The sequence below is a fragment of the Lissotriton vulgaris genome, chromosome 12 (assembly GCF_964263255.1).
Source record: "Lissotriton vulgaris chromosome 12, aLisVul1.2, whole genome shotgun sequence".
NCBI lineage: Eukaryota > Metazoa > Chordata > Amphibia > Caudata > Salamandridae > Lissotriton > Lissotriton vulgaris.
Genome location: NC_141700.1, coordinates 464,828,691 through 464,856,441, shown reverse-complemented (window position 1 = coordinate 464,856,441; position 27,751 = coordinate 464,828,691).

Below are 27,751 nucleotides of genomic sequence, written 5' to 3'. Positions count from 1 at the left end.
TCCCCGAAACCCCCACTATTCCATCTCCTAAGTGGATCCCTCGGCGTCACTGGAATAAGCTTAGGCTAGAGGACCTACATTACATCTTGGCTGAAGAGCCATTAGGCCCTCTGCTTAACGCCACCTCGGGCTACGACCAATTCTGCAGCTGGATTACCAAGGCGCTTGACGTATTGGTGCCTATCATCTCAAGTAAATCCAGCTCCAGGCAGTCGAGTCCTTGGTATGACAGTGCCCTCCGCGCTCTGAAGGGTTCATGTAGACGGGCAGAAAGGGAGTGGCGGAAGACGTATGATGTCATCAAAAAAACCGTGTATTTGGCTTCCGTCAAGCTCTACCATCGAGCTATTTGTAGAGCCCGTGCGGCGTTCTACGCGACGGAATTCCGTAACAGCCTTAATCCATCTAAGACCATCTTCAAAGCCCTTAAAAATCTGTTGGCTAAGAGAGCGGATCCGCAAGTGGACGGTTCTACCTCCCATTGTGAGACCTTGGCCGCTTTCTTCTTGGAGAAAGTCAAGACCATCTATCAGTTGTTCCCCAGTACGACGTTGCCCTCCATTCCTCTGAACGGCCCTCGCAGTTGCCCGGCATTACACTCTCTCCCTACTCTCTCCTGGGATGGGTTTGTCAAGTGGGCACAACGAGTCAAGTCCGGTTCTCCTGCGGACCCGCTCAGACCTGCCCTCTTTAGAGATCCTTCTTTTCAGGGGCGCACTGTAGTGTGTTCGCTGATTAACCTGTCCTTGACTTCAGGTACAGTTCCTGCCAAGTGGAAGCAGGCGGTGGTTTCTCCGATCCTGAAAAAACCATCATTGGATCCTTTAAAACCGGAAAACTACTGCCCTATTTCATTGCTTCCCTGGCCGGTCAAAGTCATGGAGGCTCACGTCAACCTGGCTCTCTCCGAGCATATGGCCCGGGCCAATGTCCTCGATCCCACGCAGAATGGGTTCCGTGCTGGTCACAGCACGGAGACCGCCCTTCTGGCAATGGTAGAACATCTGCGGATTGTGTTGGATGCAGGTCAAACGGCAGCGCTCATCTTATTAGACCTTAGCGCTGCCTTTGACACGGTGTCCCATCGCATCCTTCTGCACCGCCTGGAGGACATTGGCATCTGTGGCTCTGCTCTGCAGTGGTTCCGTTCCTTTCTTAGCGATCGCTCCTTCTGCGTTGCCACCCCTCCTTTTCAGTCCAAATACCATCAGCTGGACCTGGGGGTCCCTCAGGGCTCCTCGCTGAGTCCCACGCTTTTCAACTTGTACGTGCGGCCACTGGCTGATGTTGCCAGGCAGTGGGGCCTAACCATGGTCTCTTATGCCGACGACACGCAGCTAGCGGTCACGATCAGCGGGGATGTCGAACAGGATGCCCCCAGGTTCCGAAATGGGCTGAGAGAGGTGGCCAGCTGGATGAATAACAACTGTTTCCAGCTGAACGCGAAAAAAACTGAGGTGATGATCGTCGGGAGGGGAGCGGATCGCTGGGGGGACAACTGGTGGCCTCTCGAGCTAGGGCCGGCCCCTACACCAGTGATGGAACTTAGAATCCTGGGAGTGTGGTTAGATCACACCCTCTGCTTCACTACCCACACTAAGAGAGTGGCGGCATGCTGTTTTGGTGTCCTGCGTGGGCTAAGGCCGGTGCTCAAATTTTTTGATGCTCCGACAAGACAGTTGGTCATCCAAGCGACGATTATCTCCCGGCTGGACTATGCCAGCTTGCTCTTGCTGGGAGTTAACCAATCTGAGATCGTTCGCCTGCAGCGCGTACAGAACGCGGCTGCGAGAGCAGTGGTGGGTCTGCCAAAGTCCTGTCCCACTTCCGATACTCTGCGGTCCCTACATTGGTTACCGATCAAAAGTCGAATCCATTTTAAGGCCCTAAGCCTTGCTTTCAAAATTTTAAAAGGATCGGCACCTGAGATTCTCAATAATCTCTTATCCGCCTATGTCCCGACTCGCTCTCTTAGATCTCTTGGGCAATCCCTTGCGGTTGTCCCGCGTTTCAGGCTTAGCCGGATGGGCGGTCGCTCTTTTCGTGTGAGAGCTGCGGCTCTCTGGAATTCCCTCCCTTTAGAAATCCGCCTGTTAGAGGATCTATTAGTATTCCGTAGGGCCGTGAAAACTCACCTGTTTTAATTCAATTTTCACTCACTTTTCTGTTTCCTTTTGCGTTGTGTTATGTTCACCTTTTCCTTGCGCCAGGACGCTCCTTAGCTGGAGCATCTGTGCGCAAAATAAATGATATTAACATAACATAACATAACATAACATGCCGTACCACAGCCTTTATGGGGAAAGATTCGTCATGCAGATCATGATCAAGAACTAGGCGACACATGGGTTAATATTGCTGCTGCTGATGCTAGACAAGTTGGTGGCTCCAAGCCCGAGCCTTTAGTAGCAGAACTTCCTGGTAGAATTATTGCATATATGAAGACTTTAATGCCCAAATTGCGTGTGAATTGGGACAAGTTGTCTGCGTGCAAACAGAAAAAAGATGAGAATGTGTCTGACTTTTTCACGCGGTTTGAAGAGACTTTCGTTGATCATAGTGGTCAGGATATGGCTACTGAGGGTGGTCAAAGATTGTTTGTTGACAAATTTGTACATAATCTGCTTCCTGAACTGTGTAATAAGTTGAAGGATTCTGAGAGTGCATGGGCTGTTTCCACGTCAGCACAGATTTTAGCTACAGCCCAGTACTACGAAAATAGACGCAAAGACGAGTTAGAGAAGGCAGATAAAAAGACTAAAGAATTGAAAACTAAAGTTCTTCTGCAGAAAGCTTATCCACCCCGTAATAATAGTCAGCGCAACTATCAGCAACCCCAGCAGTATTCGAGAAATTCGCAAAGAAACAAGTTTTCTCAACAGCGTTTACCATATGGTCCAAATCAATGTGCATACTGCAAGGAAGAGGGTCATTTCAAGATCAATTGTCCGGCTTTGTTACGGCGTATGAATGGTGTCTCTGGTGCAAGAGGTCGAGGTGTTCAACACGCCCCTAGAGGTAGGGGTTGTGGAAATTTCCCCCAGAATGCTCCTTCTTTTCCTCCTCAGAATTCTATGAATAGTTTTGACCAGCAGAATAACGCGTTTTCTAGGGCAGCTCAGTACTATGCTAATGACTACTATGCAGAAAACGAGAATGAGGGTAATGATTGCTAGGACAGCCATGGACAAAGAGAGGGAGTTGTTTCAGTTCCAGTAGATCAGAATGGACCTTATGTTGAGGTGATTACATCAGGTGTGTCAGAGACTTTTCTGTTGGATACTGGTGCTACAAAGAGTTCTATTATGCACTCAAGACTTCCTGGCGCACCTTTGTCTGGCAAAATGAATGTTTCAGTAGGTTTTTCTGGCGCCCCGGTTAGGAACCCGATCTCTAGTCCTATGTCCCTTTCTGTTGGGCCATGTGAATTAGAAGCACCCCTCACTCTTACAACAGGTTGTGGTGAAAACTTGTTGGGACTGGATCTGTTAAAGAGATTATATGCGACTTTGTACTGTTCTCCTTCGGGAGTACAACTTACACTGGGTAAGAAAGTGGTTTCTCCAATGTATTTGTCGAGGGAAAAAGTTCCAACAGAATTGTCTTCTCTTCCAGATATACTTTGGACTACTGGCTCTAATGATGTGGGTCTTTTGGAAATAGCGCCATATGTTATAACATTGAAAGCCAATGTTAGAATGCCACGTATTCCCCAATACAAGATCTCTAGCGAAGGTGAATAGGAGTTGTTAGCAATCATTTACGATCTGATTGAGAAAGATGTCATTGAAGAGACAACAGGGAACATCTGTAACAGTCCTGTTCTGCCACTTTTAAAGCGTACTGATCATTCCCAACCGCCTGTCTATAGGTTCGTGATTGATCTTAGAGAGGTGAATAAAATTGTTGTGCCACAATTTCCAGTTGTTCCCGATATCACTGCCCTATTGACTATGATTCCAGCTTCAGCGATTTGGTTCACGGTGATTGACCTGAAGAATGCTTTCTTCAGCATCCCTATTGCCGAGGAGAGCAGAGATATTTTTGGCTTCAATTTAGGAGGCCGAAGTTTCCGCTTCAAACGCGCTCCTCAGGGCTACTGTGAAAGTCCATCAATATTCCTGACGGCGCGACCCTTATTCAGTACGTCGATGATTTGCTAGTCGCTGCAGATACTGAGGAGATTTGCAAACAAGCCACTTTGTCATTGTTGCGTCGTTTATGTGATTTGCGCCACAAAGTCTCTCTTTCAAAGTTGCAATTTTGTCGACAAGAAGTGACCTACTTAGGTCGCATCTTATCGAAGGAGGGAAGGAAGCTGACCCCAGAGAGAATACAGGCAATTGCAAAATTGAGTGTCCCAAGGACACAGAGAGAAGTGCCTGCTTTCTTGGGCATTACATCATATTGCAGGCAATGGATACCGAATTTCTCCTTGTTGGCCAAACCTTTGGTGGCATTAACTTGCAAAGATACACCGGAACCCATTCCGTGGTCTGAAGAGTGTCAGAGAAGTTTTCACGAATTACGTCATGCATTGTGTTCGGCTCCTGTGTTGGGTACCCCCGACTACAGCAAGCCTTTTACATTATATGTCCATGAGAAAGAAGGTTGTGCATTATCAGTCCTGACGCAATCTTTTGGGGGCAAACAGCGTCTATGCGCGTACTTTTCAGCAACTCTAGATCCGGTAGCTAAGGCATTGCCAAGTTGCTTGAGAGCCTCTGCGGCAGCAGCTGTCTGTATTCGACAGTCTGCTGGGATAGTAATGAATAATGTACTGATTGTCATGGTCCCACATGCAGTAGACATCTTGTTAAACAGAACAAAGACACAGCACTTAACTAGTGCTCGATTGTCAAGTTATGAGCTGACACTATTAGCAAGTCATGTCCACATAAAGAGGTGCGATACACTAAACCCAGCCACGTTATTGCCCATTCCAGTAGTGATAGATAAGGTCGAACAACATGACTGCTGTTTTAGGACAGAAGAAGAGACAAAAGGGAGAGTAGATATACAGGACACTCCTCTTCCTGAGTGTGACGATGCTTTATGGGTTGATGGTTCATGTTTCAAGTTGCCAAATGGTGATACGACTGCAGCATATGCTGTGACAACTTTGCATACGATTGTTGAAGCTGCACGTATCCCACACAACTCTGCACAAGCAGCAGAATTGATTGCACTTACAAGAGCGTGTGTGTTGGCGAAAGGAAAGTGAGTGAATGTGTACACGGACAGCATATACGTCTTTGGGGTGGCTCACAGTTTTGGACGATTGTGGCGTGAACGTGGGTTCCTGACATCGCATGGTGCTAAGATCCAACATGGTCAGTTAGTAAATGAGCTTCTCGAGTCACTGACCTTGCCACTACAAGTTGCGATTGTGAAGTGCAGCACACACAAAAAGGTGACGGATGATGTTGGTCGTGGGAATGCGTTTGCGGATGAAGTTGCGAAAGAAACTGCAAGGAATGTAATGAGTCGAATGTATGTTGCAGGTCCGGCGAGATGGATTGGCGATGTGGGTATGTGTGAAGATACGATTGAGAGTGTGAAGTCCATCCAAGCTGAAGCCACAGAGAAAGAGGTGAACGAATGGAGAGAAAGAAAGGGTAGATTGGATGCGAATGGTTGTTGGATTGAATTGTCAGAGCATCAGAGATGGCTGTTACCCAATGCGTATGTGCTTGCAGTGGTGACAATGGCTCATGGAATGGCTCACATCAGTGTGAAAGGAATCTGTAAGTTGTTGGCTCCAGTATGGCAGAATGGTGGGATCCCTAAGTGTGCAGAGAATGTGGTCAAGAACTGTATGGTGTGTCTGAAGTACAATCCTGGTAGGGGAACCCCAACTCCAGCTGGTCATTTTGCGCCTCCAACGTATCCGTTCGAGGTTTTGCAGCTAGATTTCATCCACATGGAAAGGTGCAACAATCTGAAATACGTACTCGTTGTTGTTTGTGCCTTCTCCAGGTGGGTGGAAGCGTATCCCCTTAAGGACAACACTGCCTTATCCACAGCTAAAGCCCTTGTCAAATAGTTATTCCCTAGGTTTGGAATGCCTAGAATGGTCTGGAGTGATAATGGGAGTGAATTCGTGGGACGAGTGATGAAGAGAGTGTGTGAGGGGCTAGGCATACAACATAAGTTCCACGCCGCAAATCACCCCCAATCAGCTGGACTAGTAGAGTGCTATAATGGCACGTTAAAATTGAAACTGGCCAAGATCCAAGCAAGTACAGGTGTTAAATGGCCTGACGCCCTGCCTTTGGCGCGCCTATCAACAAGAATGACTGTTCACTCTAGAATGGGACTTAGTCCACATTAAATTGTGTTCGGCCGCCCAGCCAACATATGGGGAGTGCCGAGGCCCACTAGGCTCAGTGAAATAGAGCATCCTGTACTGCTTGACTATCTGTATGAATTGACGGCTAAAATTGCGTGTTTTACACCAACAGGTCCACGACAGTCTACCTCAGGCCTCTGAAGCTCCAGGACATCCTATCGACCCTGGATCCTATGTGCTGGTCAAGAACTTCCAGCGGACAAAGAATGATGAGCCCCACTGGACCAGTCCCTACCTAGTTCCCCTATCCACGAGATCGTCAGTTCGAGTGGAAGGAAAGAAAAACTGGATCCACGGGACCCATTGCAAGAGGGTCCAGTTACATCTGCCTTATGACCGGTGGGTCCAGGAGGGAATTGCTGACTCTGAGGCTGAGACTGTGCCTCGCTTCCTACCCTTTAGTGATGCATGTTTGAAAGGAACTACTTCTGAAAAGGAAAGCGATAACATTCTACAAGAAGCTGTGCCTCCGTCAAATCGACTGAACACTGCTGAGCCTGAACTCTTGTTTCTAGACCACACAGCACCTGGTCGAGATCGCTACAATTTGAGGCTAAGACCTATGACTATGGACTAATAAATACTTTTTCTTTTTGATTGTGCAGCTCTCTCATCCAAGAAACTTGCTCATTTTTGATTTTCGAACCGCCATCCGGTTCTGCTGCTAGGGTCGCGGTTGCCACAGTCTTTGGAGTGCAGCTGGAAACGGTTAGGTCGACAGTTCTGTTTGGTTCAAGGGAGTTACCCTGGATTGACAGAAGCACTCCTTAGCAGAAACAATCTCCCACCGCGGGCAGCAACTTAGAGGATGGAGTTTCCCAAGATGGAGAGACCTGCCAGATCAACGCACTTTGGAACGAGAATATGCACTATAATGGCAAAAACACGATTTTTAATAATATGCATTTTTATGTTGTGTAATATAATGATGTTTTAGGTTGGCTATGCTTTACACACCTTTCGAGTTTCATTTGCACCCACTACACAACCCATACCTCCTCCTACTGTTTCCTCGCACTCTTTTCACCCTCTCCCTGAACACGAGTCTGCCAGAAGATTAGAATTCATAAATAACTCATTCGTTCAGCTCTTACACCAGCACCAGTTTGTAATGAACACGACGAATTGTTGGGTATGCGGACTTATGCCACATACAACAGATAAGGGTATCCCATATTTTGTCCTGCCATTTAGCTACTATGGTTCTCTGTGGGCATTTCAAACACTGTTCCTATTTGCCATCGAACCATACCCCCCACGTTCCATGGGAAGCAACTCGAGCAACAAGGTACTAGTGGCGGGAATCAGAAATATGAGCAGAGATATTGACACATATAGAACGATTCCCAGACATGAATTGGAGGCTTACAGTAGATGGAATATAACAAAGTATGGAATTTCCTTGAGTGAGAGCCAGCAAGCAAAGAAGTCCTCCCCGATCTGGATAGTGCCCCATCAGGGTCACCTATGTCTGCAGGGAAATGGCAAAAACCCCAGAGCTCAGTTAGGGAAGAGTGTCTGTACCGAAACATACGTTTTCCCATCTCAGACCTCCCCATCATTCTTAGCGGCTAAGGGTACCTACTTCGTCTGCCATGATAGAGCATATACATGGCTGCCCCCTGACTTTTCGGGCACATGTTTAATCTCGTTCCTGTTGCCACCCACCTACACGGCCGCGGCAGATTACCATAGGACAAGGACAGTTAGGGGTGTCGTGAGCAAAGACGGCACTGCGGAACAAGAGTTTGGGGATTTCGCAAAAGGTTTTCTGCCGTTTTGGGGGGCCATGGTGAACAGCAGGAACATTCGCCAATTGACGAGGGTAGTTGAATCCACCGTGATTGAAACGGCTGGTGCCCTTAGTAACCTGACTGCGGAGCTCCAGTCGGACCGCTTTATGACTCTTCAGAACAGGGTTGCCCTAGATGTCATACTTGCAGACCGTGGTGGGGTATGTAAAGTGATCCAATCCAGTTGCTGCATTTTCATCCCCGATAATGCTCCGACAGTATACCAGGCCATCTCCAAACTGCATAAGATCTCTGAATCCATTCACGTGGATAAAGAGGACTGGTCATTAATGGGGTGGTTCTGGGAACTGATATCTGCCTGGGGATGGAAGATTCTGATAGTCATTGGAATGGTCTTAGCCATTCTGTTCATGTTCTTCCTGTGTGTGCAGTGCGCTCCTGCAATATGTGGCCTCTGTGTTACATCATGTATAAGGAAGCCTGTGTCAAGAGACAAACTAAGTAACAGGATGATGCTACAGCAGCATCTCAATGACTTTATGTATACAGACCTGGACTCAGATTAGCATGAGTATAGGTTGTTGCCTATATAAGGGCAAAAGGAGGGTCCGTGGTACTGAAAAATCTGGACCCTGCTATTGTGTGGTACCGAAGCTCTACACTCATGTCAAAAATATAATCGTATCATGACGATTTTGGTATCGGCAGACCAGTATTGATTGGGATACTATACATATCCATTTGCGTCATATTTGAGTGACGCAATCACCCTGAAACCATAGTTTCCGCCTTGAACCCTCGGGTTCCATTTTGTGAGCGGCATCCATTTTGTGATTGCCCTTAAATAGTCAAATGACCAAAGCCGAATTCAATCTAAAAGGACACGCACACCTTTGCTGACTCCTTTGTGACCTGGGTGAGCTGACTCCACTGCCTCAAGCCAAACCTGTTCGGGCAGTCCCTCTCCCAGTGGCCGAATGAGATTAGCATCAAAGCACAACATGTCATAAACCGTTCATCGCATACAAGCTACGCTTAATCACACACACACCTGTCCCTGTTTCTTCTTTATGACTAGTTTTACAAGGAGGAGGAATTGAGAGGGAGGCCTTTGCTGTGGTTTGGGCCCTGAAGAAGTTGAAGCCATACTTGTTTGGAACTCACTTCCTAATTCAGACAGACCATAAGCCCCTCTTGTGGCTAAATCAGATGAAGGGTGAAAACCCCAAACTACTCAGGTGGTCCATTTCCCTACAGGGGATGGACTTTACAGTGGAGCACCGCCCAGGGACTGACCATGGTAATGCCGATGGTCTCTCCAGGTACTTCCACTTAGAACATGAATACTTATCTGGTCAAGGTTAAGTTTAATGTCCCTGCGTTTGGGGGGGTTGTGTAGGAGAGTAGGGTCTGCTATCCTATGGTCACCCCAATTTTTGCTTTTCGCTTCACTGGTTTTCGACTTACTGAGGCTGTGGGCCTGCTAATCAGACCCCCAGCCTGCTGTTCTCTCTCTAAATTCACAGACATGTACTATAGGTACATAACCCAATTGCATGACGATTTTGGTATCGGCAGACCGGTAATGATTGGGATACTATACATATCCATTTGCGTCATATTTGAGTGACGCAATCACCCTGAAACCGTAGTTTCCGCCTTGAACCCTCGGGTTCCATTTTGTGAGCGGCATCCATTTTTGATTGCCCTTACATAGTCAAATGACCAAAGCCGAATTCGATCTAAAAGGACACGCACACCATGGTGACTCCTCTGTGACCTGGGCGAGCTGACTCCACTGCCTCAAGCCAAATCTGTTCGGGCAGTCCCTCTCCCAGTGGCCGAATGAGATTAGCACCAAAGCACAACATGTCATAAACCGTTCATCGCATACAAGCTACGCTAAAATCACACACACACCTGTCCCTGTTTCTTCTTTATGACTAGTTTTACAAGGAGGAGGTGCCCGATTTTATTAGGGGTCCGTCGATATCTGATAAAAGTTCTGGGCCTTGCCGGGTAATCTATCACGAACTGGACAAACTGAAATGTGGGATTGTCATCATGACTTTGCTTTTTCTTTGTAGTAGAAATATTTATATGACCAACTGTAAACCGAGGAATTCTTGCCTGAAGTGCATTATTTTGTATAAAAAGAAGAGGCTGGTTCTGTAAAAATGAGCAGTCTCCTGAGAACATATATGCGCTATATGCTGTTGTACTTCTAGGATACCTGTTAGTGGTTGCATCCAATAAACTCGATCCTTGACATCACCTAGAAGAATCTGTGTTTCTGTGGTCCAAAACAGGAAGGACTCAAGAGGTCTTTGGGTGTTCCCCTGGCACCGCCGGCGCCGAGTCCCTAAAAACCCGGTACCTCACCACTACTACACATAGTGTGGCTGTTGTGAACTTCTCCTGGGGGGGGGGGTAAATGGCCTAAAGAAAGTTGTGGTAAGTGCAGACCTCCCAGTAGACTGTCTGTTAGGCAATGATCTTGAAAGCTCAGTTTGGTCAGAAGTGGAGTAGAGGACTCATGCAGAAATGCTAGGGATTTCAGCACATGTCCTTGCAGTGACAAGGACTCAGGCTAAGAAGTGCCTTCCTGAACCAGTGGTGGATCTTGGAACAATAGACCAACCACAACCCAAGAGAAAGAGCAAGAGGGTTAAGGCTGTGCCTTCCCCCTTGCCCCAGGTTGGGGATCAGCCTCCACAGGGAGATGATTCTGCAGTCCAAGAGGAGGCTGTCTCTGAGGAACTTGAGCCTGATCAGGTTGAGTTTCTGAGGACAGGGGGACCCTCAAGGGCAGACCTGGGGCAGGCCCATTTAGATTGCCCTTCACTTGAACCCCTCAGACAGCAAGCTGCTGCTGAGGCTGCAGGGAATGCTCAAGGTACCCATAAAGTATATTGGGATGATGGGCTCCTTTACTCAGAGGCTAGAGACCCCAAGCCTGGTGCCACCAGGAGGTTGGTCATACCTTTGAAGTTTAGGGGCTTCCTTCTTACCTTGGCCCATGATATTCCCCTTGCAGGACACTTAGGCCAGAACAAGACTTGGGACAGGCTTGTCCCTCACTTTCACTGGCCTCATATGTCAGAAAATGTCAAGGAGCTTTGTCGCTTGCCAAACCAGTGGTAAGTCAGGTGGCACAGCAAAGGCCCCCATGATACCACTACCTGTGGTGGGGGTACCCTTTGAAAGAGTTAGAATAGACATTGTGGGTCCCATGGATCCTCAAACAGCATCTGGGCACAGATGTATACTGATGGTAGTGGATCATGCCACCAGGTACCCAGAAGCAATTCCCCTGAGGACCACAACAGCACCTGTTATGGCAAAAGCCCTCATTGCAGTTTTCTCAAGAGTGGGCTTTCCAAAGGAGGTTCTTTCAGACAGAGGTACCAACTTCATGTCTGGATACTTAAAGGCAATGTGGAAGGAGTGTGGAGTAATCTACAAGTTTGCCACACCCTATCACCCACAGTGCAATGGGCTTGTGGAGGGATTCAACAAGACCCTCAAGGGAATGATAAAAGGATTACCAGAGAAGCTTAGGCGGAAATGGGACACCCTTTCACCCTGCTTGCTCTTTGCTTACAGAGAGGTCCCACAGAAGGGGGTTGGCTACAGCCCTTTTGAACTTTTGTTTGGCCACCCTGTGAGGGGTCCACTGTGTTTGGTGAAGGAAGGATGGGAGTTACCTCTCAAAAAGCCTAAGCTAGATGTTGTGGACTATGTACTTGGTCTCCGCTCCAGGATGGCTGAGTATATGGAAAGAGCTTCTAAAAACCTGGAGGCCAGTCAAGAATTACAGAAAGCTTGGCATGACCAAAAGGCTGTTCTGGTTGAGTTCCAGCCAGGGCAGAAGGTGTGGGTGTTGGAGTCAGTGGCCCCAGTAGCACTCCAGGACAAATGGACTGGACCCTACCCTATTATTGAGAAAAAGGGAGAAGTCACCTATGTGGTTGAATTTGGAACCCCTAGGAGCCCCCACAGGGTACTCCATGTAAATCGTTTGAAAGCATTTGTGGACAGGGAGGAAATTAGCTTGCTCATGGCCACAGGTGGTGATCAGGAGGAAGAGAGTGACCCTCTCCCAGACCTGCTTTCACAGAACCCTGATGATGGTTCAGTTGATGGAGTAGCCTTGGCAGGAAGCCTCACTGAGAAGCAACAGGTGGACTGCAGACAGGTGTTGCAGGCCCACAGACACATGTTTTCACTCACACCCAGTCAAACTAACTGGTGCACCCATGAGGTGGACACTGGTGACAGTCTGCCTGTGAAGAATAAAATCTACAGGCAACCTGACCATGTCAGGGATTGTATAAAGGCTGAGGTGCAAAAGATGTTAGAGCTTGGAGTGATTGAGCCATCAGAGAGCCCATGGGCCAGCCCAGTAGTCCTGGTGCCAAAACCTCATACCAAAGATGGAAAGAGAGAAATGAGGTTTTGTGTGGACTCCAGAGGTCTCAATGCTGGGACGCCACAAACGCTGACTTCTACCTGGATGTTGCTGGAGGATCCACGGAGTACCCTGCTCTTTATCCTTCGGAGTACCGCCGCTTTCCGCCGCTGCTTGCCGCACCCGCTTCGCGGGTGCCGCTTCGCGGTTAGCAGCGAGGGGTGGAGGCTGCTTGGGCGGTCAGAGCCGTCGGGAGGAGGATTCTACGTTCAGCAAAGGGCGTGCAAGGACTCTCAAGACCAGGAGTCCCTGCGCTGCTCAGGTGTGCACGGCCGCGCCCCCAGCGAGACACGCCCCACCGCCTGCAACGCCCCTTATTTTACAGCTTGCCTGGCGCTCAGCGGGACGCGAGCGGGATGCCGAGCGAAGCCCGGGCAAAGGGCGGGCAGTCTGTGGCAGTCAGGGGCTGTCACAGGCTGGGCTGGGCCACCCCCCTGTCATCTGCTTTCTTTTGAGTTAAAGTTAGTTGTATCTTGGTGGGGTTTAGTTGCCGTTATGTCTACCCGCTCAGGGAAAGCATTGAGGGGTGGGGGAGAGGGGGCTGCAGGGAGCACAACGGTAGGTACGATGGATAAATTCATCACTAGAGTAGCTGCTGTTATAGAAAAGGAGATTGTGATGACGGAGCGCCGCCTCTCACAAGATTTTTTTCCGGCGAGACGCTCCCCGTTAGGAGAGGTGGCACAGGCCCCGTCTCCAACTTCCATCCATCCCACCCCCCTCTCCCTAGGATCGAGTCCGAGCAGCCACGGCTTGCTGCAATAGGGGCAAGTATTGATAGGTTGGAAAGTTTGGTAGTACAATCATTTCCCCCTAGTCCCAGTCCGGCAGTCACAGGAGCATGTTCCCTTGTGTTGCCAAACCCTTCCACCGGCCAGGACTGTCAACTACCCCTTCAAGATCCTCCCTCGGCCTCAAAGCTGCTGTGCTTGGCCCATGACTCCTTGGTTTGCATCAAAAGGAAAAGGGCTGCAAGTACTCGTAAGGGCAGCTTTACTTCACTTCATAAGCGCCCGAGGAAGCATGCGCCAAGAGGCCCCGGCTTAATAAACAGCTGCGGTTCTGCTACTCTGATCCCTGATCCAGTAGGAAGTAACGTTCCTCTGGTACCTGCGGTTGAAGCAGTGCAGGCACTCCCTATCCCCACTGCCTTACCAGCAGCACCACAGGAATTGCCTTCCCTAAAGCTACTTGAGAACCTGGTAAGCCCCTACTGGTCCCGCTTATTGATCAAGTTAAGGGTCTGGGGGAAAGGTTAGATAGGTTTGAGCAGACTACCCTAGATAACTTTTTTTCCTTTTTCCTTGAAAACCCTTATTAAACTTCAGTCTAGAGCCAGAGAGGACAGTACGGGTGGGAACGATGGAAAGGGGGCTACAGTGGGCTTACTTCAGGCAATACCCCCGTTAGCGACAGCATCTACTACAGCAGTAGGTAAGGTCCTGACTACTGTCTCTGTGACTCCTGCTACTGTTAAACCAGGAACCATTACCCATACTGCCCAGGTCCACGCAAATACCCCCAGCTACCAAAGAATGTAAAAACTAAACCAGGTCAAAAGAAGTTGCAAGTGGGAGGCGACCAATCTAAGCCAAAACGACCGGCTCAGTCAAAAGTGGATGCCAGGGGAGTTGGCCCAGTCGCAAAGGCAAAAACAGCAACGAGCCACTTGAGAGCTGCTTCCTCAGCGGTTACACTGCAGAAGGTGGCCCCCAAATGTCTGCCTGTAAATCTCCCCCCAGAGTGTCACCCTTACTTTGCTGTCCCTATTAAATTCCCCACTCTGAAGGATGCCCAGTTGGAAACTCACCAGGCCCTAAAGAATAAAACCATGCACTGGCTAAAAGCCAATAAACCTCTACCCAGGGGTGTGGATGGTTTAATTCTTGGAGTGCGTAGGGTAGGATGGGTAAGGACAGGGCAAGAAATTATTTGAAGGCGATTGCGTGGTAGTTAACTTTCAGGACACTAGAGTTGCCCACGCAATCTGTAATTCCAATCAGGTTGCGGGTGGTCTAGGCATCGATGTGGTGGACTTATCATATTTCTACGCGCGGCCAGTCACGAACTACCTCGGCCCATCCCATGTGGATACCTGTCAAAACAACACTGGTACCCATCGGTATCCTGTGACACCTCAGTTCCAGCCGCATGCAGTATGGCCAAGGTCGGGTTGGGGTCTTATGGGGTATTGACTTGTTGATTCCTTCGGGGAGGCTCGGGGGGATTCTACACCTGGTGGAGCTCCCCATCTCACCCGAACGCTGACAAGCCCATCTATCCCAACAGGGAAAAATGTAGCCCCTGGGGTTAGACGGGAACTAGGTGAGGTGCGGGACATTAATGTAGATGATAGTGGCTCTCCTATGCCGGTCGAGGCAGACACGGGCGGCGATGTCGAGTCCAGTAGTGCTGCAGCTGTGACGGACCCACCTCTAAGGGTTTTCAGCTGGAACGTGGCTGGATTAGATAGGAAGTTGGTTTTGCCCGACTGGAATGCCCTTGTGGAGGAATATTCCATCTGCATGTTCCAGGAGACTTGGAGCAGGGAGCCCACCCACAAGGTGGGTTCTTCATCCCACTTTATACCTGCTATCTACCCGCAATCAGGCAGGGGACGCCCCTCGGGAGGCCTCCTTATTTGGGTGGCCTCCTCCCTTAACTGTAGTGTAGAGGAGCACCAAACTAACTGTCCGGATCTCCTCAACATTACCCTAAAGAATTCCAGGGGTTGTGTCATTCTAAACATTTATAACATCTATGCTCGGGGTACAAAGGGAGGAAGACAATCGCCCACTATAGCTCTCTTAGAGAACCTGCTTAGGGTGTCCCCTTACAAATTATGTACCCTGGTCGTGGGGGACTTTAACTGTACGTTCGAGCCCCTTGGCTCGGACGTCACCCTAGAACAGGAGGAAGATCAAAGGAGGGGGATACCGGCTTTAGAGCTAACCCCAATCAAGAGATGGACGGAAGTGGCACTCCAGATTAATACTATCACTATGGAATTTGACCTGAGGGCCCTTAACGGCAGGACAAGATCTGACAAAGTGGGAGCCCATACGTTTAATAGGCCTAACCACACGTCAAGAATTGATTATATCCTGCTTGACGTCCACCTATGGAGCGCAGTAAGAGATATGGAAATTATAACGTCCGTCGAGAGCGTCACAATCTGCTCTCCCTTGCCTTGACTCCTTGGTGGCTGGAGGGTATAGGGGGTCCGTCTCTACGCACCACTGTTCCAGGAGAAACAGTTGTCTCGAACTGCGGCAGACGGCTGAAGTGGGCTAAGCTCACACGTTCGGTAGAGTAGGTGACCATTATAACGCAGCTCCTAGCCACAGTCCTAGACATTTTGGACTCTCCTGAGGGAGGGCCAGCGGGGTGTCTGGGTCGTTCCGTGATCTGACCATGGCCATAAGCAACCTGTTTATTGTCCAAACTAGACACTGGGGCTAAGACATGCCCAGGGAAAAGAAAGGGTTGGTTCAACCATAAATGCAGGGATTCTAAGACACTCCTTATTGAAGCTGTGAAATCTAAGTCCCAAATAAGGACTAGGGAGCCAAGGAAGCTTTATTGCCATTGCATGAAAACCGCAAAAAAAGAGTGGGAGGATAATTTTTGGCAGGATCTCTTGGCCGCTAGTCGAGGGAAGGACGCTAAGCGATTTTGGAACTTGGTGGGCGCCAGGAATCGTCCTGATGACACTCTGAGGACTTGTACGATTCCATCCCAGACGTGGTTTAACCACTTCAGGGCACTATACTCAGCAGTAGAAGGGCCTCTTAATGAGCCATTTTTTCTTCCCCCATTCTCATTGGATAGAGTCATTGACCCCTTTACTGTACGGGAGGTCACGAACGTCATCAAATCCTTGGTACCCCTGACAGCAGCTGGCCCTGATGGGCTTCCAGGGGACCTACTTCGAGCCTACCCGAGTGAATGGGGTAAACTGGTTTCTTCTCTTCTGAACGCCATGTTAGCGGGAGGTCCTGTCCCTGAGTCTTGGAAAGGGGCAGAGGTTGTTCCAATTTTTAAAAATGGCTGTTGGGATCAACCAGGGAACTACAGGCCGATAAGCCTGATAGACTCAACCCAAAAGGTGGCGGGTAAGGCGATCCTGGGGAGGATTCTTCATTGGGTAGACGAAAACCATATATTGTCCGATTTCCAGGCAGGCTTTCGTTCCGGGACGGGAACTATTGAGCAAGTGTTCAGATTGATGCTTCTACATTGGAAGGTGGAGGAGCTGGGCAAAGGCAGTCTCTATTTGGCTTTTATTGACTTAAAGACTGCCTTTGACCTGGTTCCGAGGGAGGAACTCTGGAGTGGTTTGCAGGGTCTTGGGCTGCTCATTAAATTACATAATGACAACTACGCACAGGTGCGATGGGGCCAGAATAGGGAAAAGACCGATAGGATCCCGGTCCACAGGGGCATACGACAGGGATGTGTATTAGCTCCCACACTATTTTCCTTGTACGTAAATGGTGTGCTAGAGCACCTGCTTGACGAACCAGCAGATGCACCCTCCCTGGGGGGTGTGCGGATCCCAACCCTGTTGTTTGCCGACGATACCCTCCTTATTTCAAAGACTCCCCAGGGTCTACAGAAGCTTCTGAACCGCTTTCAGGACTTTTGCTTAAAAAGAGGGCTGGTCATCAACGTGGATAAAACAAAATACTTGATCATGCACCCTCCACGGAAACTTGGTCGTCCTCCAGTCCTGAACTCTGTTCCTCTTGTGAGAGTCTCCGAATTTGACTATTTGGGAATTCGGACAAAAAAGGATGTATATATCTAACACACACACCTTATGTGTTAGATATAAACATCCTTTTTTTGTGTTTGTTTTTGTTATTGTCCTGACGAAAGCTCCACCGACCTCTGTGGGCCCTGTGAGCTGAAACATGTCGACTCTTTTTTAGAATAATATGGTAGCCCAATAACTCAACTACCTACATATCACAATGGTTTTTTAATGATAATGACTAGCCTTCCACATTAAAGATTTAAATTTTTTGACTTAGTCATTATTTTTTAACTCCTTTGCCTTTTGTTTTGATTTCTGGACACTTCTGCACATACCAGAAGTAGCCTCGGGTGAGGCAGGCATCCTGCACGTTAATCGTTGACCCAATGACTATGCCAAGACTCCTGATGGGGCGGAAAAAAGATATACCGCTACGATAAATTCCAGGAAGTCTATGAGGGTTTTCGATAAAAAACTAATGGTCTCTGCAGATACCAGTGTCCATTCTCTTTTGATTATTAGTAACTTGGAAAGGGGAAACGAATGGACTCTTTATCCTCTTCCCTCCCTCCTTTTTTTGATATTCCTCTGAGTACCCCAACAGTCCCGGTGCTTCTGGATGCAGGATGTAAACCGATCAAGGACCAGGCCCGCCTCCGGCCCCTCCTTTTATGGGCACGCCTGCGGAGGGTCCCTGAATTGAAAACCTATGCGGATGGCCTGTCAGAGGTGATGGGAATGGGTGGTTGGCACAAGATCAAGTGGCTAAGGGACATCAAAAACCTCTTGGGGGAGCTGGGGTTGAGGTCTTGTTGGATTACAAAATCTGCCCCACCGAAGGCAATCCTAAAAAAACTATATTGGGAGTGGGTTTCAGCCCAGCTCATCGGCAATCCACGTCACTGCAACTCCACCGCAGCTTATTTGAAAATCAAAGATGTGGTGGCCTTTGAGCCCTATCTGGACTTGATTACAATACCAGTAGATCGGGCACTTTACATCAAATTTAGAGTGGGTACCTTACCCTTAGGAGACCTACTCTCAAGATGGAACATGCCTGTGCAGGCTTCACCGCATTGTGCCCTATGTTCAACTCGGCCCGAAACTGTGGCACACTTTCTCTTTGAGTGCCCCGATTATTCCCGCCCAAGAAGACGCTGGCTCAAACCTCTTTGCAGACAATTTGGAACTCGCCAGCACATGGTGGCGCTACGCATCTTATTAACTGATACTTCCTCCACCATAGTCTGTGGTGTTTCCAAATTTTTAAAATGGGCATGGTTGATTCGCTTAAAAAGACTTTCCATTTCAATTTAATTCCTTTTTAATGAACTTATTCTATGTACAAATGTACTTTCTTTTTTACCTGTTCTTAATTTGAAATAGTCTTTTATATTTATGATGTGCTGTTTTAAATTCTATGTAATGCTTTTATGATATCTGCATATCGAAAAAAAGCTTCAACCAACCAATGCTGTCACTAGGACAGATGCACATCCCATTCCAAGAGCAGATGAGCTCATTGATAAATTGGCTTCTGCCAAGTTTCTGAGCACATTTGATTTGACAGCTGGCTACTGGCAGATCAGACTAGCTGAAGAGTCAAAAGCCAAGACAGCATTCTCTACCCCTAGAGGACATTATCAATTTGTGGTAATGCCCTTTGGTTTGAAGAATGCACCTGCCACCTTCCAAAGGTTGGTGAATCAAGTCCTTGCTGGGTTGGATGACTTTTGTGCAGCATATCTAGATGATATTGCTGTCTTTAGCTCCACCTGGGAGGATCACCTGATCCACTTGAAGAAGGTTCTGGAGGCCCTGCAAAAGGCAGGCCTGACTATCAAGGCTACCAAGTGCCAGATAGGGCAGAGCAAGGTTGTGTACCTGGGCCACCTAGTAGGTGGGGGTCAGGTTCAACCATTGGAGAGCAAGATCCAGACCATACAGGAATGGGCTCCTCCAACTACCCAGACACAAGTCAGAGCCTTCTTGGGCCTGACTGGGTATTACAGAAAATTTGTAAAGAACTATGGGTCCATTGTGACACCAATAAATGACTTGACATCCAAAAAGATGCCCAAAAAGGTTCAGTGGACAGTTAGCTGTCAAAAGGCATTTGATGACCTGAAGACTACTCCAATCAGTTCATTGTACAGACAGATGCTTCTGAGTTGGGGGTGGGAGCTGTGCTTTCACAACTGAATACAGATGGTCAAGACCAGCCCATTGCTTTTATTAGCAGAAGGCTGACCCCCAGGGAGAAACGTTGGTCAGCTATTGAAAGGGAGGCCTTTGCTGTGGTTTGGGCCATGAAGAAGTTGAGGCCATACTTGTTTGGAACTCACTTCCTAATTCAGACAGACCATAAGCCCCTCTTGTGGCTTAATCAGATGAAGGGTGAAAACCCCAAACTACTCAGGTGGTCCATTTCCCTACAGGGGATGGACTTTACAGTGGAGCACCGCCCAGGGACTGACCATGGTAATGCAGATGGTCTCTCCAGGTACTTCCACTTAGAACATGAAGACTTATCTGGTCAAGGTTAAGTTTAATGTCCCTGCGTTTGGGGGGGTTGTGTAGGAGAGTAGGGACTGCTATCCTATGGTCACCCCAATTTTTGCTTTTCGCTTCACTGGTTTTCGACTTACTGAGGCTGTGGGCCTGCTAATCAGACCCCCAGCCTGCTGTTCTCTCTCTAAATTCACAGACATGTACTATAGGTATATAACCCAATTGGAAATGGACTCCTTGTCAGCCCCTGTACCATGCACTATAGGTGCTCAGGGCATAGGTGCCACTAAGGCCTACCAGGGGCTGCAGCATAGCTTTTGCCACCCCTGGCTGGTTCTTAAATTGACACAACTGGCTGATCACTCAGCTGGGGCAAGTTGGTGTAATCACCCCTTGCTTAGATATAGTATACCTATATCTAAACCTATATCTGGACACATATAAACCTGTGAGCCACTCCTATGGAAGGCCTTATCAATCCTGAAGGCAGAGTGCGTGGTTTAATGTGAGATGGAGCTCTAGCATGAACTGAGCCTGTCTGCAGCTGTCGGGACCAATTCCCTAAGCTGTTCCGGGATAATGCCATACCATATACTATTAAGTGCATTATAATCCTCGCGGTTATATAGCAACTTTGGTTTGGCTTTATCAAAACATGTTGTGTAAGGTGTCATACGATTTGGAATACTATCCCCTCAACAGTCCTGTCGACGGGGATAGCATTCCACCCCTCTAGAGGGAGAAGACATGTTACTTTACTGAAACGCGGTTGATTTTTAAAAGAGCCTCAGATCCACAAAATGGATGCTTCTGCCACAGACACAAGTCTGACCTCCTGCTGCTAACCGAAACTCAGCAAAGGAGGCCTGGACAAAGGCTTTCCTGTCGCAGGGATGTGTTACACCACCCCAGACAGGAGATAGTGGATTGTAGCAGGAAGGTTTGAAAGAAACCAGACACTGCCTGGGGAGCACAAGGCTTCCCCTTGCGTAATCCGGCCAAACCGGTTCTGGGGCACACCAGCCCCAGTCCCAGCGTGCCCTGGATCAAAGGGAAAGGGGTGTATCCACCCCCTTCCTTGGTCCCACCCATAGGAGGGGACCTAGCAGGTAATCCAGGCCCCTAGATTGGTATAAGAATGGGAGCAGTGCCAACGCACTCAGATTATCCTGATGAAACATAAGAAACAAAACTCTGGACCCTTCGACATCCTACTCAACGTAGAAGACTGAAGAATCTCCCTTGTGGTCAAGGAGTGACCACCCTGTGCAAACAGGCACCATCCAGCACCTCGACGTCTGCTTTGTTGCAGTTCCCGCCGGAACTCGAGCGACAGAGATCAACGAGATCAAGCTTGCCTGCCTTCTTACAGCCCGATCCACAGTCCCTGCAGAGCTGAGACCCGTGGAGGCGACCGGAAGCGTGGGGCACGCCATCTTGAAAAGACCACGAGACGCTGACCGTGCAGCCCACGAGTGACCCTCGAAGCTGTACATGGGGGTTTGAGAAGCCCCAGCCCAGAGGCACTTTTGCACTGAAGCTCACCCCTCTACACTCGACAAGTGCTGCGTGGAGCCCTTCTGCTTTCTTTGGCTCAACGCGTTGGCCTGGTCACTTGCCAGCTGGCTTGTGGCCCCTGTGCCGACGAAACTTGAAATACAACTTCTGAATCTGGTTGCTCCAGACTTGCACCCGTTCCTCTGAAAAGGAGCACCCTCTCTGACCCTTCTGGTCCGAGTGAGAAGCAATCTTCCAGTCCTGCGTGGATTGCTCTTGCAAAGTGTTGTTTGCTCCGATCTTGAAGCCAACAGCGCCGACGGTGAGAGCCTGCGCAGGACAGCTTGTGACCCACTCCTGGACGTCACAGATGCCCCGGAGCCCACGTGGCAGCGGAGAGAAGCTCCTCAACAACCACCTGATTGTGCCCGACATTGCCTGGTTCTGTCCTGGTTCCACCGTGGTCACTGCTGAGTGACCCAGACTCTGTCCCCTCTGCTTTCAGGTACTTTACGACTCTGATCCACCCTTGGATCACACCGGACACTTCTCCTTCACATCGCCTGCAGCATCTTCAGCTTCAAGCACCAGCAACCTGCGTGACGAAACCCAACGCCACTTCGACCCTATGCACCCGCTTCCTGTGGGTGAGGTAACTCAGCAACGCCGGTGTTCCCACACTGGTACACACCTCTAGGGTCTGTGTCTAAAATGTTGTCCTTCTAGGTTCAGCGGAAGTATCCTTAAACTGCATTGCTAGTCCCAACTGCTCCCAGCGATTCCCTAGGCCCTAGGCCTAACCACTGTTTGATTGGTATCTCTTATACCACTTTCCTAATATAAGGTTTGAGTGGCCACCCGCCCTCATCCATAATTGTGCAAGTTTCATATGTTATACTGTGCTTTTGTTTAAACGCTTGTGCCCCTTTGCTCATAAAGAGTACTGGGGATTATTTTAGTAATAAACACATATATTTTTATAACATATACTTGTGTGGTGTCCTTTCATTTGATATTACAGGATTGTGATTGGTAAAACAGCTCGCTTAACACGACCTCTTGAGTTTAGCCTTTAAGGCTGCTTAGTCCATGCTACCACTAGGATAGCTTGTCTATAAGGTTGACTTACAACCAGACACCATAAGGGATTGTTTGGACTGATACAAGGTGGTTCCAGAATTGGAAACATCACATATCAGGCCAACTTCTCACAATTGGTTTCTAGATTAAAAAATATATTGATTTTTCCCCCAGAAGCAAGCTGCCCCTTTTCTTTAAAGTTCAAATGCAAATGATTCTGTATTTTTGCGCTGATATGAGGCAGAACAGCGTGAGAGAAAAATGTGATAAAATGTTCCCATTCAGACAGGGAAAGCTGTCTGCAAAGAGTAGAATTGAACAGAAATAAATTTGGTACATTTAATCATAAAAATAAAATGCTTGCGCCAATGTGGAAATGCTGTTCTTTTTGCTGCCATGTGATTTTCAATGGTGCTAAACGTTTTGCCTTTCAGCTGCTAACAATGATTAGAGTATTTACTTTGTTTTAAATTAGTAAATGTTTTCCCCTTTATCTGTTAATAATGCTAGAGTATTTAGTTTGTTTTAAGTTTGTTTTTCATAAGGCTGTAGATAAATGATAGTTCAGAAATTGCTTAAATTAGTTAGAAATAACTGTGGAGTGTTTAAACATGAAATGCAGGGTTTGGCTGAAGGTCAAAAGAGGTTAGGTCTGTTTCTTGTCTAAAGACGACAGCATGAGGTTTCATTTAAGAACGAGAAGCTTCACAGGCTGTGAACAGCTAGGTTTTAACCTTGAAGAGATAAGCATGCATTCCACAAAGCCTTCTTCCCTCTCCGCGGCTCTTTGTGAGGGAGGAGTTGCTTATGAGAGCAGAGACATCTCAGTTTGTTATTATTGGCCATGACCCAATTTTGTTTCGCGGAGAGATGTTGACATAAGGGAGGGGTCAAGTCGCTCCTCATCACAGTCAGCCCAGAAAGCTTCCCTGACTAGAGATAAGGGACGCTTGCAGACAAATAGTTTTCCTTTCAGTAATGTAAACAGAAAAATTGGCAGGGCTTTGCCCTTGGAGTAAGATAAACACAGTCGACCCAGTAAGCTTCATTGACTTCAGATATGGGATGCTTGCAATATGAACAGGCTCCCTCTCACTAATGTAAATAGAAAATTGGCAGGCGCTTCGCTCCTGCAATGAGATCAGCATTGGCAGCGACCCAATTTTAGACTGCGGAGAGCTGCAGTGAAGGGAGGGGTATGCTAGCAAGGAGTGAGAAAGGAGTGAAGTTAGCTTCCCAGCCCCTCTGGCTGTGAAAGGAAAAATTAGATTTTGCCCAAATAAAAGTAGAGATTATAATGTAGGTAATATTCTTAGACAATTCCCAGTATTTAGAGGAGAGTTTTACAAAGTAGAAGGTTTTTAGAGAGGTGAGAAGAAAAAATGGTTCCTTTTGAATTGAAATTTTTAGGTGGAGTTTACTCGAACCTATTGTTGTCAACCCAAAAGCTGACTTTTTACGATCTGGATTCTCAACAGTTTATGTGAAATCATGTGACCACAAGCTCCTTCGTGCACGAGCTTGCATTTCCCCACAGGCTTCCCCCTGCCAGCAGCAATTGCCACATCAAAGGCTTCCCCCGCCGTCACGGCCGCAGGCCGTGACTTCAAAGGGTTCCGCTGCCCCGCCCCCTGCTTCACGGCCATCTGTTCCCCAGCACCTCCCCTCTCTCTCCCCTAATTATTCACTGCTGGCCGGCCGGCACAGCTTTCGTTTTCCGCTTGATTGGTTGCTTTGCTAATGCTTGTTTTCTTTGCTGCTTGCATTTCCACATCTGGCAGCTTCCTTAACTTACCCGACCCAGTTTATTTATTTACGTTTAATTTATTCATAATTAAATCACGCTTAAATGATGCAGCCCACGCCGAGGTTCGAACCCTGTTTTCCTACTCCAAAGTCAACAGCGTTATTTGTTGAGCCACCTCCTCGCACCGTTTGTTGTACTTGGTTTCAGATGTTACATTTGTTCATCTCAGCCGTGTTTTTTTTTTATTGTTCTTCTCAGCCGTGTTTTTTTTTTATTGTATCTGTCTCCCCCTCAGTGTGTATTATTTTTTTTTATTTGTTTCTCCCCACCCCCACTCCGAGATTGCCGTTTACTTGTTTCATCATTGCTCGCATTCCACCATTTTTTAAGGGCTGGGCTTTAATTATCTTTTGCAGCTTCAAAGCGCCGTACTTTCATTGTATTTACAGCTTCGAAGCTGCATCTGCTCCACCTCCAGCCACCAAAAACAAGCTGCATATTTCACGCTCCTCTCACCTCTTCATTAGCGGCCGAGCAAAAGCCTCTTCCGGTCATGGTGATCAGCCGATGTGCCGGACTCCGAACTGCCCTCCTCGCTTCCAGCAGCTGATCAGCATCCCACAACCCCAGGACGAGTTGTATGTACGAGGGGAAGTTATTGGATTTTATTAACGCTTTCTGCACATTTCAAAGGTCGTTTTTAAGCATATGAAGCTTTGTACTTTTATTTTGGCGCAACTCTTCACTTTCCCATCGTGCGTGCATTTACCATTATCTAAATGATTGGTTTGGCTGCAGAAGCCTCGCAAACACGTTTATCAGAAATCACCACAACACATCTGTACCTCGCACCCCAGGCCATGCATACAGGACACCTGGCTGTGGGCCCCTTAGAGCCTTTCGTCCCTGAGGAAGCCTGATCTGGTTGTAGCCCCATTTCCTTGATCGCTATCGCTCCGCATTTAGAGCCTCCTCTGTAACACCTTTTGTTGTAAGTTCTTCGTATCCTTCTGTCTCCACGCATTTCAAATGTACTTTTTGGGGTTGTTTATCTGCTCGTATCTGCACGCATTCCCTCGTCTGCACACGTTTTCCTGCAATACGTTAAATTTTTTTAACTTGTTTACCATGGTGCCTCCTTCACTCGCAGCCACGCATGTACCGGGCGCCACACTTTCTTCAGCATGCCTGCTTCACTGGCAGTCACGCACATGCCAGGTGCTGCGCTTTTCTCATCATTGCTCGCATTCCACCATTTTTTAAGCGCTGGGCTTTAATTATCTTTTGCAGCTTTAAAGCGTCCGTAATTTCATTGTATTTGCAGCTTCGAAGCTGCATCTGCTCCACCTCCAGCCACCAAAAACAAGCTGCATATTTCGCGCTCCTCTCACCTCTTCATTAGCGGCCGAGCAAAAGACTCTTCCGGTCATGGTGATCAGCCGCTGTGCCGGACTCCGAACTGCCCTTCTCGCCTCCAGCAGCTGATCAGCAGCCCACAACACCAGGACGAGTTGTATGGCTGCCAGGAACTTCGGACTCCATACCCCTGGGCTAGCTTTATTTACGAGGGGAAATTATTGGATTTTATTAACGCTTTCTGCACATTTCAAAGGTCGTTTTTAAGCATATGAAGCTTTGTACTTTTATTTTGGCGCAACTCTTCACTTTCCCATCGTGCGTGCATTTACCATTATCTAAATGATTGCTTTGTCTGCAGAAGCCTCGCAAACACGTTTATCAGAAATCACCACAACACATCTGTACCTGGCACCCCAGGCCATGCATACAGGACACCTGGCTGTGGGCCCCTTAGAACCTTTCGTCCCTGAGGAAGCCTGATCTGGTTGTAGCCCCATTTCCTTGATCGCTATCGCTCCGCATTTAAAGCCTCCTCTGTAACACCTTTTGTTGTAAGTTCTTCGGCTCCTTCTGTCTCCACGCATTTCAAATGTACTTTTTGGGGTTGTTTATCCGCTCGTATCTGCACGTATTCCCTCGTCTGCACACATTTCAAAAACTGTTTCCTGTATATTTTGTATTTTTTTAACAAAAATATTAGCTCAAATACTTAGTAAATAATTAACTTCAGTTTTTACCATATACTTTCAGAACAAGTGCCATAGCAACATCGGGAAATGTATGCGTGTTTTTTCCCAGCCACTTATGTTTTTTGAAAAGATTTTGGTCTCTAATGCCTTAAAAGTCATTATTTATCTTTTTACATAATATCAACTTCGGTAGCAGCAGTATGCGTTTTATAAATGCTTGACAGGTTTAGGTGCTCTTTCAAATTATTAGGATTTCAACCTCTGATGCCTGTTCAGTATTTATGTTGTTTAGGCAAATAAGCATTTTAAAACGTTTTCGTGCCACGAGCACGCAGTTCAGTATTCCCTAATGCTTGTATTTGTTACCCCATCTTAGCCACGCACCCACTACCATACACACAGCAGGCCTGGCTGTGTCTATTTACCGCTCGCTTGCTATGTTTTTCTTTTAATATTGTTCGTTCAAAAAAGCAAATACTTATAGTTTGTTACTTCTTATGCTTCTGAGGTACCGGGTTTTTATGGACCCGGCGGTGCCAGGGAGAACACCCGAAGACCTCGAGTCCTTCCTGTTTCGGACCACAGAAACACAGAGTCTTCTAGGTGAAGTCAAAGATCGTATTTATTGGCTGCAACCAGTAACAGGTATCCTAGAAGTACATCAGCATGTAGGTTCTCAGGAGACTGCTCCCCTTTACAGAACCAGCCTTCTCCTTTTATACAAAAATATCAGCTTCAGGCAAGAATTCCTAGGTTTACAGTTTGGTCATATAAATATTTCAATTACAAAGAAAAGCAAAGTCATGATGACAATCCCACATTTTCGTATGTCCAGTTTGTGATAGATTGCCCAGCCAGGCCCAGAACTTTCATCAGATATCGATGAACCCCCAATAAAATCGGGCACCTCCTCCTTGTAAAACTAGCCATAAAGAAGAAACAGGGACAGGTGTGTGTATGATAAAGCGTGGTTTGTATGGGATGAACGGTTTATGACATGTTGTGCCTTGATGCTAATCTCGCTCGGCCACTGGGATGAGGACTGCCCGAACAGGTTTCGCTTGAGGCAGTGGAGTCAGCTCGCCCAGGTCACAGAGGAGTCAGGAAAGGTGGAAGAGTCCTTTCAGCTCGAATTCGGCCTTGGTCAATTGACTATGTAAGGACAACCACAAGATGGATGCCGCTCACAAAATGGAACCCGAGGGTTCAAAGACAGAAACTACGATTTTAAGGTGATTGCATCACTTGATTACGACGCAAATGCATAGGTATAATGTCCTCATCATTACCGGTCTGCCGATACCAAATTCGTCATGATATGATGATATTTTTAACACGAGTGTTGGGCTTCGGTACCACATTATAGCAGGGTCCAGAATTTTCAGTACCACACTTCTTTTAAAAATAATTCTTACTCCCATGCACTATTCTGTTACTTTAGTAAACTCTATGACGTTTCATTTTGTAGGCTGCGTACATTTAGCATTTCCACAATTATTCAGTTGGCTGCAGAAGCCTCTCAAGTACGTTTA